Raw genomic sequence first — 13398 nt, forward strand, 5'->3', positions numbered from 1 at the left:
GTTTGTTTTCTTAGAGGTTGTGTTGTATTGTGTTGTGTAAGGCTTGTGGGTCTTCCTTTTTAAGGAGACATTAAAGTACCTGGGTGCTTTGGTGAGGAGTCTCTGTAGCTGTGCAGCAATGGTGGGGACCACCCAGTAACGGGGACCTGTGCTGGGGAGAGCAGAAGCTGTCAGAGCCTAGCATTAGCACTGCAGGCACTGGAAAATAAATGAATTCTAGTTAAATACAAGCTTGAAATTGCCACTTTGAGGGAGGGGCGAATATTTCTAGCAGCACACAGCCAGTGTATTCGTCCACAGTAAAAAGACAGCATTCCCAGATTCAGAGAGGAATGTGACTTTTGCAAATGGAGCAAGACTTTGGCTTTAGAACAGGCCTTATTCCTTAGAAATATGTGCTGGGTTTATTCCCTATCATTTACATGTGTTACAAAAAGTATAAGTGACAGACGGAGTAACAAGCTGGCTCATACCATGATGGTTGTCTGTCCACAGGAGAACCACGTGCAAGCTTTGCAGCTTCTTTCCTGTGCTTTCACAAGCATCTCCATGCTATCAGAAACATCTGTGTCTTATTTTCACTTTCTGGGCGCTCATTTCTCCTTCTCCTGAAGCTGCCCTTCAGGTCTGCCACTCCGCAGTGTGGTTTTTGTGCCAGTAGAGATCCAGGACCCATGCACTGAGAGAAGAGCTTCTCCATGTATCATCTTCTATAGAATGATTGTCTGAATTGATTCCAGTTCATAAAGCTGACATTTAATTGACATCAGAGTTAACCATTGATATCCTCAGCAGAGTTAGTCCAGCTTTTATGTTTTAATAACTGTGAACAGCACAGAGCCTCAGGTAGATTCCTTTCAAGGTAGATTCCTTTCAAGGTAGATTCATCAGGGTAAAAAAGATCATTAGCTGCTGGTAATGGATTGTTTCTCAGTAAGTTAAATGCAAATTCAGACATTCTTTGAACTGCCAGTGCAGCCTTTTTCCAATGACAAAGAGAAGAGATGAGCCATGGTATCGTGATTAGTCCTTTAACTTCTGTTTTAAAAAAAATCTTTGAAGACCACAAAGTATTGGAAATATACTGTCCTGCTCATTAATTAGCAGTAGAAGTAATGAGATATCTCAAAACTCCCTCAGTACCTACCTACTTAGTGTGTACTTGGCTGGACTTCATCTATTTCTTTTCAAAGTGATGTGCAGCTGTCAGGAAAGAAATACTGGAAGCAATTTCCATCCATTTTGGCTGTTCAGTCACTCATGCTGAGTGATAAGCACGTATCAGATCTAGTTATCTATTATGCTTTGTGATGAGCATATAATGAGATGGTCTCTGCCTTGCTGTATTCTCCTTGCTGTATTCTTGCTGCGGTCCATGGGCCACATTCATAAAATTAGGATGAGAGAAATTTGGTGGTAACCATTTGTTTGCTGGAGGCAATTTTATATGAAGGAAAATACTATGTAGTAATGTCCTCTCATGCATAATGGTGCAGTTGTGGTAATGGTAGAAACCTGGCTTGCCCATAAAATTATCAATTTCCCTGAAACCCCTTCGGGGTTTGCATTAGGTGTGGGGTCTGCCTCTGTTCTTTTCCCTTCTGGTTATTGAGGGCTCTGCTCACAGGTGCAGCTCTGGCTGCAACTGCCACACAGGAATAGGGGTAACATTGTTCCTTATTAATTGGGAGACTGTATTTAATAGAGACTTGCTGAAAGAAAACCTTTCCTTTGGTAAAACATGAGATTTTTCTGTGGCTTTTAACTCCTGCTTGCACTGGCATCCTGAAATATGTTTGCTTATAACAGTGTATAGACTCGTTCTTGAAAAAAAATTGAATGAATTTGTCCTTCTCTGTATCTTATCAGAAGCACTCCCTTGTGCACCACTTCAGAGAGATAAAAGATTTCTGAGAAGCTTGTGGCTCTGTACACCTCGCCTTGTGACATTTTCTCACAGGAAATATTTGCCTCATACGCAAATGTTGGTTGGTCTCAGTCCTTGTGATTGGGAATGGCTAAGTTATATGTAATTTTAATCTCAAAAAGTCGATCATGTGCTTCCTTTAAATAATGGAAGTTATTGAAGACTGGATTATGTCAAGCTAATATGATCATTTTGGTTTAAAATTCAGTAGAGAGCTGCATGTATTCATGTGATGAATTTCAACCTGACTTCACTAAACTTCTATATAGAAGACTGCAGATATTGGCATGTGATTATGAAATAGCTAACGTACATACTGATAATCAGATTGTTTTTAAAATAGCAGTTCTTCTTTCCCTCAAATGCCTCTCTAGATTCTGTCCAGTTCATCATGTGAAAGTTTCTGAAAGCCAATTTGTAGGAAGAGACTGTTCAAAGAAATTCTTGCTATCAGTTAAGCTAATGTCAGGTGCTTTGCCACAATTTGTTGCATGTTCTTAATAGTGACTGTAACCTACATAACATATTAATAAAGGATTTGGAAGATTTTTTGTTCTGTGCAGGCCAGGATGATGGAGACATCTGAGGATGGTGGGCTCCAGAAGTGAGGTTGCACCAACACTGAATACAGAACCATCACTTCTTTTGACAGGCTGGTGATGGTGTGCTTGATGCCCCCAGGATGCAGTTTGCCCTCGTGGCTGCCTGGGCACACTGGTGGCTCCTATTGAGCCTGCTGCATCCCCAGGTACCTTTCTGCAGGGCTGCTCTCCAGGCACACCTCTCCCCATCGACGCCTGTGGCTTGTGTTCCCCTGTGCAGAGTGCAGGGTGGAGCATTTGGAGTTGTTGAGTTTGGGGATCACTGCTGCAATACAGGCAGATCCCTCCCTCAGGAGGACAACATCAGGTCCCCGGTTGGTGCGAGCAGCAAAGGTGCGAGGGGTGCGTGAGTCCTGCCCAGAGATGTGGGTTGCTAAAGAGAGTGAGGAGGAGGCGAGCCGTGGTGAGGGGTGAGATGTGCCCCAAAAGGAAGTGTCAGAAGTGGGATTCGAACCCACGCCTCCAGGGGAGACTGCGACCTGAACGCAGCGCCTTAGACCGCTCGGCCATCCTGACCCACAGGAACTACCGTTTCTGCTTCTGCTGGGGGGGTGGTGCCGAACTCCACTCCGTGTCTCGCAGTGAATGTTAAAAAATATGCCAGGCTAAAAGGGTTCTTGTGCTGATTCTGCTGTAACTATAATTGCTGATGTTAATTTGTTTGACTCGGTGAGTACCTGAGTGTCGGTATGTTGAGAAAGAAGCAGGGACTGTTGTTCATAAATTACACAAGCCATGCAGCAGAAGTTTCAAGGTGTACAGAAATGAATAAAAATGCAGTAGGTTGCACAAGGGCATTGTTAAGGCTGATTTGTTTCCTATCCTGTCTATAAAAATCCCTTTGAGGCAGGTGCAGGTTATTCATGTTGAGTGTTCTCTGTGACATTTGAAAGAGAAGTGTTACAGTGAAACAAATTGTATCTTCCCTTGCTGCATTTTTTAATAATTATCCATGAAGCTCTAACCATACCATATAAATTTGGTCAGGATTTAGAAGTAAAAGTCAGTTTGGAAAGCAAGGGGCACATGTGTTTGGGAGCATCAGCTTTAAAATTCAATGGCTCTGTTTGAAATGTAAATTTAATAGAAAAATCAAATTTTGTCATGTGACAACCAACCAGAAACTGACTATCAGAAATGACAAATATACCTCTGTCCCCAAAACATAATTATTCCCTGGAACCTTAAGGAACAGTATTTTGCAAATCTCTGCTAGATTGGTCAGAAATTTATACTGATTTAATTAGGTACTGTTATGGAAGAAAAACAATTGTTACTGTTTGGAGGAATGGTTCTTCTGGATCCAGTTTCTCGCACTGGGCAGCCCAAAGTGCTGAACCTAGTACTCTGATGCAGTCTCACTATTGCTAAATAGAGGGGAATAATGACTGGTCTTAACCTGCTGGCCATATGCCCCTAGGGCCCTGCCCTTGTCTTGACTTCAGAATTAATTCTGTCTTCAAAATTGGCCTTGCTTTGAGCAGGGCATGTGCCGAAGATCCCCTCAAACCTGTATTGTTCTGTGATTCTACAATTTTGTGCCATAATTTTGAACAATTTTATGCAACACCAGTTCTATAAATTTAGAGTATTTATGCTGTGCCTTGGATATGCAGTTAATGTGTCCTAAACATTTGCATTTTCGTGCTTGTATTCATTACTAGAGCAACAAGTAATTTTTTCTGGCTCCTAATTGTATTTAAAGGCTAGCCTATGTAACCTGTGTTTTTTTATAACATATTGGAAATTTTATGCTTCTTGTTATGAAGGGAGACAGAAGATATGCTGCTATGCATTTCAGTGTTCCAGACTTGGAGAAAGAGCAGGCCTGGCTGACTTACTGGGAGGGATTCTTTGATGGGCAGAGATGTAAGTTTCCCATAGATAGAATTAATAATATATTTAAATGCTGTAGGGGGACTTGGTAGCAAAGGTCACAAAACCTGTTTATATGGACTCAATAGTTTTGTTCAAATTGGAGTCTTAGCTAGTGAGGTGGTGATTTGGGGGGGGAGGGGAGGGTTGCTTTATTTTGTTTTTTTTTTTAAACCATAACTGTTGGAGTCAACAGAAACATTATCAATCTTCTTGTCCCCTCCACATAGCAAGATGGGGAGAGTTCAGTAAGTGGAAATATAGATGGCAGATGTATGGCCATCCAAGTCTGCTCATAGAGTAGCAACTCCAGAATGAGCTGGGGTTGCAGCTACACCCATTCTATCAACACAGGGTTGTTTGGGTCTTCAGCCCAAAACCTTATTTATGTTCAGTATTTCAAGGCAAAATGATGGTGCAAAGCAGATGAATATATCTTGAATGACTGGGAAAATTAGCTAAATAAGGCTTAATTTTAAGGTCCTAATGTAAATCAAGTCTAAATCATAAAGGTAACATTACCCATTGGCTTCAAAACTCATGGATTACACAAGGAAGTGTGTACCAGACATACTGTGACCTTAGTGGAGAATCAGACCAAACCTACTCCTGGACAGCACTGGTGTCTCCTTTAGCAGTGGCCATTTTTTGGTCTGGAACTTCAGTAGTTAACTCTCAGGCTGTTGCTGCAAAATGTGCTGATCTGGCAACTTGCTGGTCAGAATGTTGCAGTACTTGGTATGCTAGGGGTGGATTCAGCCCTGCTTGCTGATCCATGACTGAATTCCATATAGCAGTTGCTATACTGACTGATGTAAGCTCTGGTAAGTGAACTGTAAACCTCCATAAAAATTACATATTCATAAAGATGTATGTATTCCCCAGCTGCTTTGATGCAGAGTTAACTAACTGCCTTTCCATCACACAACCAGATTCATTGGTTTTGAGGCTGTTCTTTTGCAGGGTGTTGATGTGCTCCAGCAAATGGGCTCCTCAGCTACTGAAAAGGAGTCTCTGGGACTTGAGATGCATTGTTTCCATTGTAAGTGATAGCTCTGAGAGTACTCAGGAGTTCACTTTTGTTGGGTATGCCCTGATGATACTCCCTCAAATGTTGTTATTCTGGTGCCCAACCTAGAATTTTAATAATAAATGCCTATTACTAGCAAATCGGAGAAAATCTGATTCCATTTTGCATTATTTATGTATATAACAAAAATCACTGCAGTCTGAGTTTAGTTTTCAGAAAACATAGCAGTATTCTAGAAAGTTCAATGAGATAAAAAATACAGAAAAATAATTTAAATGTGGCTGTCTGTTATAAAATTCTTAGTAATGACTTGTCTTCTGAAAGCAGAATTGAAGAATCAAGAATAATGCTAAACCCATATAAGCTAATGTGAAAATATCTGCAATGATTGTACTGATCGATGGAGCTTCAAATGCTGTTCACATTATGGTGAATTAATGGATTTAATCAGAGTAACAGGAAACATTTGGGAGCAGAAACCTCTTTCCTCAAATAGAACTCAATCAAATACTATGATTTTTTTCTTATTTATGCTTTTTTCAGTTGTGAGTTTGCAGCTACTGTAGCTGCCTGTAATGTCGGTTGATGAGGTTCATGATTTTGTAGATGCTACATGGGGCATCATAAACCTCTTGACAATTAGAAAGGGAAACAAAGCTTGCAAATCCTGCTTTGTTTTGGGCAAACATCAGAAATAATAGGTAGCAACAACAGGGTTTCCAAATTCAGAATGGCCAGACTCAATGTATGGAAGTGAGTTTTTTCTGATTCTTTTCCAGCTTCTGGGTGTTACTCCCTAAACACTTTATGGAAAGAGACTTCCCCATTTACAGCTGAAATGATGTGCAGAATGGTCAGCTAACCTGGCAGGTCTTGGGGCAGTAACTTCTCACCCAGCTCAGCTGTGCAGAGAATGTATGTACCTATTGCCTAAGCTTACATCTGCACAAAACCTGTCAACACCCGAGGAAGCTGCAGGGAGGGGTCTGAGGTTAGTGCAGTTTTAATACTGAATTTGAAATTTTTGTTACTAGATGTTGTGGTAAAACTTATGGTGCTGTAGTGATTCATACTGGTGTCAGTATACAGTAGCAGTCCATCTATTTAAATGCTGGGTCTATCATCTCCAGCACTGGAGATAAAAGGATCAAAACATCACCTGATACCAAGTTTGTCTCCCACCTTTTTTATCCCTCCTCTGTCACTTGATAGCTCTTCCTTGGCCATTATGAGTTTCTGTCCTGCAAAGCCACTTAGTGAGAGCATCTTTTGTGATTTTTTTGTGGTTCTTTCTTTGAATAGGAGGGTTGTTTTCCTTCTTATGTTTCAGGGCTCTCCTTGTGGGCTCTGAAAGAAATAATTACTAATTCAGAAAGAGTAGCTGAATCCCGTGGGACCAATGCATCTCCTTCCAAAGAGAAAGTGGAGTGTGTTATATGGATAATAACAAGATGGTTAAATTGGGACTTGCTTTAAAATTTTTATGCCTTTTCAGTATTTTCATAACCTCACATTTTGCCTGTAGTTCTGCAAATGCAAATGTGCTTAACCTTACCAGTACCACTTGTCCTATTGTCAGACCTTTTAGGTTGCATAAACAGTAATAAAAAGTGATGCATAGACTCAAAATGTCAGGAACCTGGGAAGCTTTCTTCCTGCCTTCCATAAGTTTTAGAGACCAGACTTACTCCTTTATATTAAAAATATATTTACATCAGTAGCAGAAACAGATTGCAAGCTAGAATGCTGTGCACTGGGACCATGCTTTCTCAGCTGCCAGCTGCTTTAGCAGCAGAACTTGGTGTCTTGTCATGGTCACAGGTAAAAATGGGCTTGAATAGTAACAGAGGCTTTGTCCTGTGCATCAGTTTTAGTGGGAACTGGAAATCTGAGGGGAGTAGCTGAGAAAAAATAATCTTTGTTTTACTCTATTCACTTGGGTCTTCCCTATTAAATAACTCATCCGCAAAACACGTTATAAGTAAGAATGCTCATAAATCTCCTTTGAATTAGGTACATTCTCTTAAACTCCCAAAACTAATAAACTGCACTTGAAGATGTAAAGCTGATTAAATGTGTGGAACCCTGTGGTGTTTATAGGAAGCCAGCAATGATAGAGAAGGCTGGCATGGCATGGCTGCACTGTCTGTGTTCATAACAGAAAATGCCTCAGGAGTGTGTGTTACCAGCAGGATCCAGAAGAAGTACAGCATCTATGTATGGGGCAGGGGAGGGAGAATTCCTTCTATCTCCTGCAACTGATGGTGAGTATCAGCTTTTTTTTCCCTCCCAAATCACTATTTCATCATGAACTTGAGCACCAACGGGAGAGCTCTTTGGTCTGCAATTGTTGCCTGTTGACCTGGAATAATGTTTTTTCTTAATTTTTTAAATTCTAAAGTGTAAATCAGGGAGTTCTTTAAAACAGAAAGATGAAACTGCCTTTATCTTAAGACTGTATTGGCTGTTCACAGGAGTCATGAGTTCCTGTTTAAAGTGTTAGCCACTGTGATTATAGTGAGTTGATTTCTTATCCACTGTCATTAGAACAAATTCAAATGAAGAGTAGATCTCAGTCCTGTTCCTGACCTGTCCTCATCCTGTCCTGTAACCTTCCAACTCCCAGGGATAAAAGTAGTTAAATTTATTACTATAAATACTGGGTGTGAATGGGGGTGTGTATTTGGCACGGCTGAAGAAAGGTAACTTGACAGCTGACACTGGGGCAGAACCTGACCTGCAAGATTCTAATAAGTAATTGATGAATAAGCATCTAGCATGACTTTCAGCTTCCAGCTCAAGTGTTCTAGCAGTGAAAAATATCCTTGTGCTTGTTTGGAAAAATAAACAAATAAATCTGTAAATCATTGGAGATGTGTTAGGCATAGAAACTTGTAATGACATAACTATATTTTATTATTAGCAGTTTGTTTAGAATTTGTTTTAGAATTTGTTTTATTTTTAGATGGCAAATGCCTGAAATATTTCAAGCTGCACATTTTTACTTTGTTAAGGCTTGTCCTTGTTTATAAAGGCAATAGCAAGCAGGCTATTGAACCTGAAGGAGCTAAGTGCTGCAGACTCATGGTCTAATTGATGTTAAGAGCCAAACGTTGTTCTGTTTCCCAGACTCTCAAGTGGAAGGACCAAAGATAAAAGTGGTTTACCACCTAACCTGTGCTAGAGACCCTGTGGTGCTTTCCAGGAAGGCTGAGAAATGGTAGAGATATTTTATCTTAAAGAGAGCTAAACAAGATTTGGCCATTAGACCTGTCTGTGGAGAGCTGTGTATAGCAAAGAGACATTGTGAAGGGGGAGATGAAGAAAAGCTTGGCTCCAGCTAGCTGGAAGGGGCAGAACTGTATGGGATTATCTAGAGTATTGCAGGTTATTGCCTCATTCAGATTTTGGTAGGGTAGTCATCAAACTTCAAAGAAAGGGAAATAAGCTGTGTGTGGCTTGGTTTCTATTTCCATAAAATACACCACTTCCTTCTTAGTAAAATTTTATGAAAATTGTAAATCCGAGGTCTTCTGGTAATGTATATTAATTGTGCTTGGTACCTTTTGCAGATTTCAGCCTTTCTCTCCTCTCCTAATGGAAAGGATGGGGTCTGCAACCATTTTCTGAAATCAGTGATGCTTCTTAAGTGCAGAGGACAAAGATAACAAGCTTCCAACTGATTTTATATGGGCTTACTTGCAAGAAAAAAGAGGGCAGTTAGTTCAGCCCTGATGATTAGCACACAGTGGTGATGATGATAAATAATAGTGATGTTATATATATTTTATAATAAAACCCCTAAAATATCTAAACATGATTAGCATATTACGAAGTGTGGAAGGTTTCTCATGATGTATGTTTGGAAAGTGGGGTTCATTACTGCAGTTGTTGATACAAGAGTCTTGTGACTGTGCTATGCAGTATGTAAAAGAAATGAGCAGTATGTTAAGTGCAAAATACTTAGTCCCTCACCCTGTAACAGAGAACAGTAACCCAGTAGTTGGAAAATACTAGCCACCCCCATTACTTTCCTCTTTTTCTCTAAGCAAGATCTTTTACTTCTCTTATCCCAAAGAGAGATAGAATCTTCAGTCTCTCAAAAGACTTATTTGTGTGAGTAATATTTTCCTTGTATATTGTGAAGAGGGAATCTCTGCTTTGCTCTGATATCCATGCTGACTTCCCATTCTTTGCTCTCCAGACTAACTTAAGAACTATTTATGTTTGCAATGACAAGAAATCATGCTGGGTTTGAGCGTGGTTTTCTTGTTGACATTTTAGAAACTGTTTCAGGCTCTTAGTAATATTTAGGCAAATTTATTTGTTTTTTGTGGTGTTACTGTTGACATTTCCTGAGGGATCTGGTGAAGATATTAACAGCTTCCCAGCACAGGAATGTTGTATAAGTAGTTCTTTGTTTGTGGCCCTGAAAAGAATTCCTCTTAACTCATATTTTTGCTGCAAGTAATGTGTTTGTGAGTTCGGGTAAATAAGAATCAGTCCTGGCTATTTTGGGGGGCCTAAATTTCTGCTTAACTCCTTAGTGTTTTGCTTCTTTCAGATATAACAAGCAGAAGGTGCCAATTTATTGTGTGAATCAGAGCTTCTGTGCTATACAAACATCTGCAGTGCAGAGCAGGGAGAAAGTCTGCAAGGAGCTTTGGTAATTGGCTAAGCCTGATGGCCAGGAGAGCTTGTAACTCACCTGACAGAAATTGGTCAGCTAGAGGCTTGCCTGATTTTAAAGCTGGTAGCCATGGAAAACGATCACATAGCAGAACTTGGCCTTTTCTATGTAGTGTATGTCTCAAGGGCACTGTAGGTTAGACACAGATTTATGTTGTTGTGAGTTTGCTTTTTTAAGCTGTGCTTTTAAACCTGTGCACTGACTTAATTTTAATATCTGTATTAATTATGTTAACAATTAACACAGGATGTCTACTTAGAGGATTTATTTAATCTTTTGTGTGTGAAGGTTTTGAAGACTGCATTTTGTTCTGGAATCCCTGAGTATCAAGCTCTTACATGCAGCCATCCAGCCAGTTTGCTCTGTGGCCTGTATTAAAAATGCTCCCGTTCTTACCTGCAAGAGTCAGTTACAGGTTAGAATCTTTTAGCAATACAGTATCCTTTTCTGACTGGTCACCATGTATTTCAGCTATGGAACAGATTTTCCTCAAAACATGTTGCTGTTTTAAAATATTTTCAATTGAAAAGCATTTCTGAACTCAACTGTTGCATCCTCTGCTTTTTCATTGAAACTGCAGAGAAACTAGTTTGCAAGATGGTCAGGCAGCAGCATTTTGTTCCATTTCCAAGCCCTTTGTAGGAGCCTTGGGGAGAGGCAGTCCTTGTTGTTGGTCTGCAACTGTTTCCCTGCCTTGAAAAAGAACAAAAACTGTCAGGAAGAAAGATATTCATCCTAAGGGTAGCCTCCAGTTACATTAAATAGAATAGCAGCCACTTGGAGATGGGACTGGAAGGCAGCCAAAAGGACACTGAAATTTTCAATAGTCTGTCCCTATGCCTGTCTTCCAGTGATCGACAGAGAATGTAATTTCAACCTTCAAACTATTCACTGCAACCAAAGGGAACTGAATGCTGTTCCGGCTCTATTTTACAGAGCATTGTAACCTAGATGAGAGGATACCCTTCTCTCAAATGTGTGTGTTGATCTACTATTGCAGCAAATCATTGCTGCTTACTGATTTACAGAAATTGTCCTTTTGGCTGTCTTGATTGTGTTTCATAAGGAAAAACTTTGGCCTTTACCAGTGGATATAAAATAATTTCAGGGGGCATTTTCACAAAATCATAGAATTGTTGGGGTTGGAAGGGCCCTTAAAGATCACCCAGTTCCATGCCTCTGCATGGGCAGGGACCACCCTGCACTAAACTGGGTTGCTCCAAGCCCCAACCAGTGTGGCCTTGAACATTTCCAGGGAAGGGGCATCCACAGCTTCTCTGGGGAACCTGGTCCAGTGTCTCACCACCCTTGTAGTGAAGAATTTCTTCCTAGTATTTATTCTAAATCTATCCTCTTTCAGTTTTAAACCATTACCACTCATCCTATCACTACGTGCCCTTTTAACAACTCCTTCCCCAGCCCCCTTTGGGTGCTGGAAGGTCTCCCCAGCATCTTCTCTTGTCCAGGCTAAACCCCAACTCTTTCAGTCTGTCTTCATAGGTGAGGTGTTTCAGATATCTCATCATCTTTATATCCCTCCTCTGGACTTGCTCCAACAGCTCCATGTCCTTCATATGATAGATTTCTTAGATGACCCATGCTGCTGGTAACAAGTTGGAGGTGCTCAACCTTGAATTAGCCAAATTAAGTCACTTTTTGAGGCACTAGTGCAGTGACAAGATCAACTGGCTTTCCTTGTCATGTGTGTAGAAGGATTTAATTATATGTTGTAACTTTTTTGAGAAAATCTCTCAAATGTATGTATCTGAAGACAGACTGCCTGTGACTTAGAGTAAGATTACAGCCTCATGAATCTCCAGCAGTTTCAGGGGTGTATTTTCAGTAAGATTTAATTCTTCCTTTTGAAAGATATCTGTAGCATCATGTGTTTGTATATGAGGTGTAAACCATTGAACGTGGTGATCCATCTCAGCCAAACCAAGATCAGAACTAGGTCTGCCATCACATGATGTTAGGCACTGCTGTTCCCTTCCCAGTGGGATCTCTACACACATCTTTTGAGGAAGAGGAGAAGCTGAGCCCTTTTTAGTTTTAAAACATTGCATTTTAGTGAGAGTGGTGATACAAAGATATATAAAAAATGAGAATTTCAATTATATTGATGGTTCCTTAGTAAAAATCTCATTCCTACTGTCAAAAATTTGGGATCTTCTCTGTTAAATTATGTGTATTCTAATAGTTATGTAGTGCAGTGTTTGTGTTTCCTGCTGAAATGTAGAGCTGTATTAATAATGCCATTAAAAAAAAGGCAACGCACTGCCCCTTCTATGTACACATCATGGTAGTGAAATAGTTGCTTCAGCAGATAGGAAAGCAAAGAGGTGGGATGTGCCCTCTGAGTATGTTTTGCATGCAAAGAAGTAAAGATGACATTTAGCTTCAGAAAGATGAGCTGTAGGATTCAGGAACTGAAAATCAGAGGTACAGAAGCATTGAGAGGTTCAGGTAGCACTGAATAGTGACTTCTCAAAGCTTTTAATGTACTTTATTTTCAGCTTCCCACACAGTAACCTGCTCTGCTTTGCAGGTGTGAAAGTACAGGGTAGGTTCATGAGCTGCCCCAAAGCCCTGTAGTTCTGCCCAGGCCATGGAGAATCCCTGAAAGTACCAGTAAGTATGGCACTTGCTAGGGTGTCACACAAATGTAGAGGCTTGTCTGAAGTCCCTGGTGCCCACAGTTAGTAATTATGAAGTGCAGCAGTTACCACTGTGATCAGTCCATTAGCTTCAATAGAAACTGTGTTGTGTTGGAGAGTAATGTCCTTGTCCTTTTTTTTGCATTGTATGTAGGAAGGGCTGCACTGTGCAGTGCTACAATTCTGGATTAGTGACATGTTGTCAGCTAAAGTGCTCTTTGAGCCCCAGATAGTTTTACCAATAAAATTTTGTAAATGTTTGGCAGATAGAGAAGAAAGAGCCATTTAATAGCTGCCTGTGAACGTGGTATTTGGTAAAAGCACTAGAATCTAGTACTCTGGCTCAGATTTCTGTTTCTCGCTGTGCTTGTGCAGAGTCTGTTGCTTCTCAAGAGCATTATCTATGGAGATGAAAATAGTGACAGATGTTTTCTGTAACATGGATGGCATGGCTTGCTGGCATGGTGCTCCTGGACTTAAAATGGGCACTGCTGTTAGCCATGTCCATGCTGGGTGTTCTTTGGGAAGACAGGGAGGGCATCATTCAGCCAGGGCTGCATCTTGTATCTCAGCATTACACAGGCCTGCAGTTGCTGAATACTTCACAGTCTGTAAAA

At 40.5% G+C, this 13398-nt stretch overlaps 1 protein-coding gene and 1 non-coding gene across 5 annotated transcripts in view; one reads left to right on the forward strand and one right to left on the reverse strand.

Annotated features, from left to right (window-relative positions):
- OXR1 (oxidation resistance 1) overlaps nucleotides 1-13398 on the forward strand; it is a 251657-nt gene that overhangs the window by 45522 nt on the left and 192737 nt on the right. The window lies entirely within an intron of this gene.
- On the reverse strand, nucleotides 2963-3045 carry TRNAL-CAG (transfer RNA leucine (anticodon CAG)). The gene has a single exon. It is a non-coding gene; the product is annotated as a tRNA-Leu (tRNA).

The sequence above is a fragment of the Heliangelus exortis genome, chromosome 2, assembly GCF_036169615.1.
Source record: "Heliangelus exortis chromosome 2, bHelExo1.hap1, whole genome shotgun sequence".
Taxonomy (NCBI): domain Eukaryota; kingdom Metazoa; phylum Chordata; class Aves; order Apodiformes; family Trochilidae; genus Heliangelus; species Heliangelus exortis.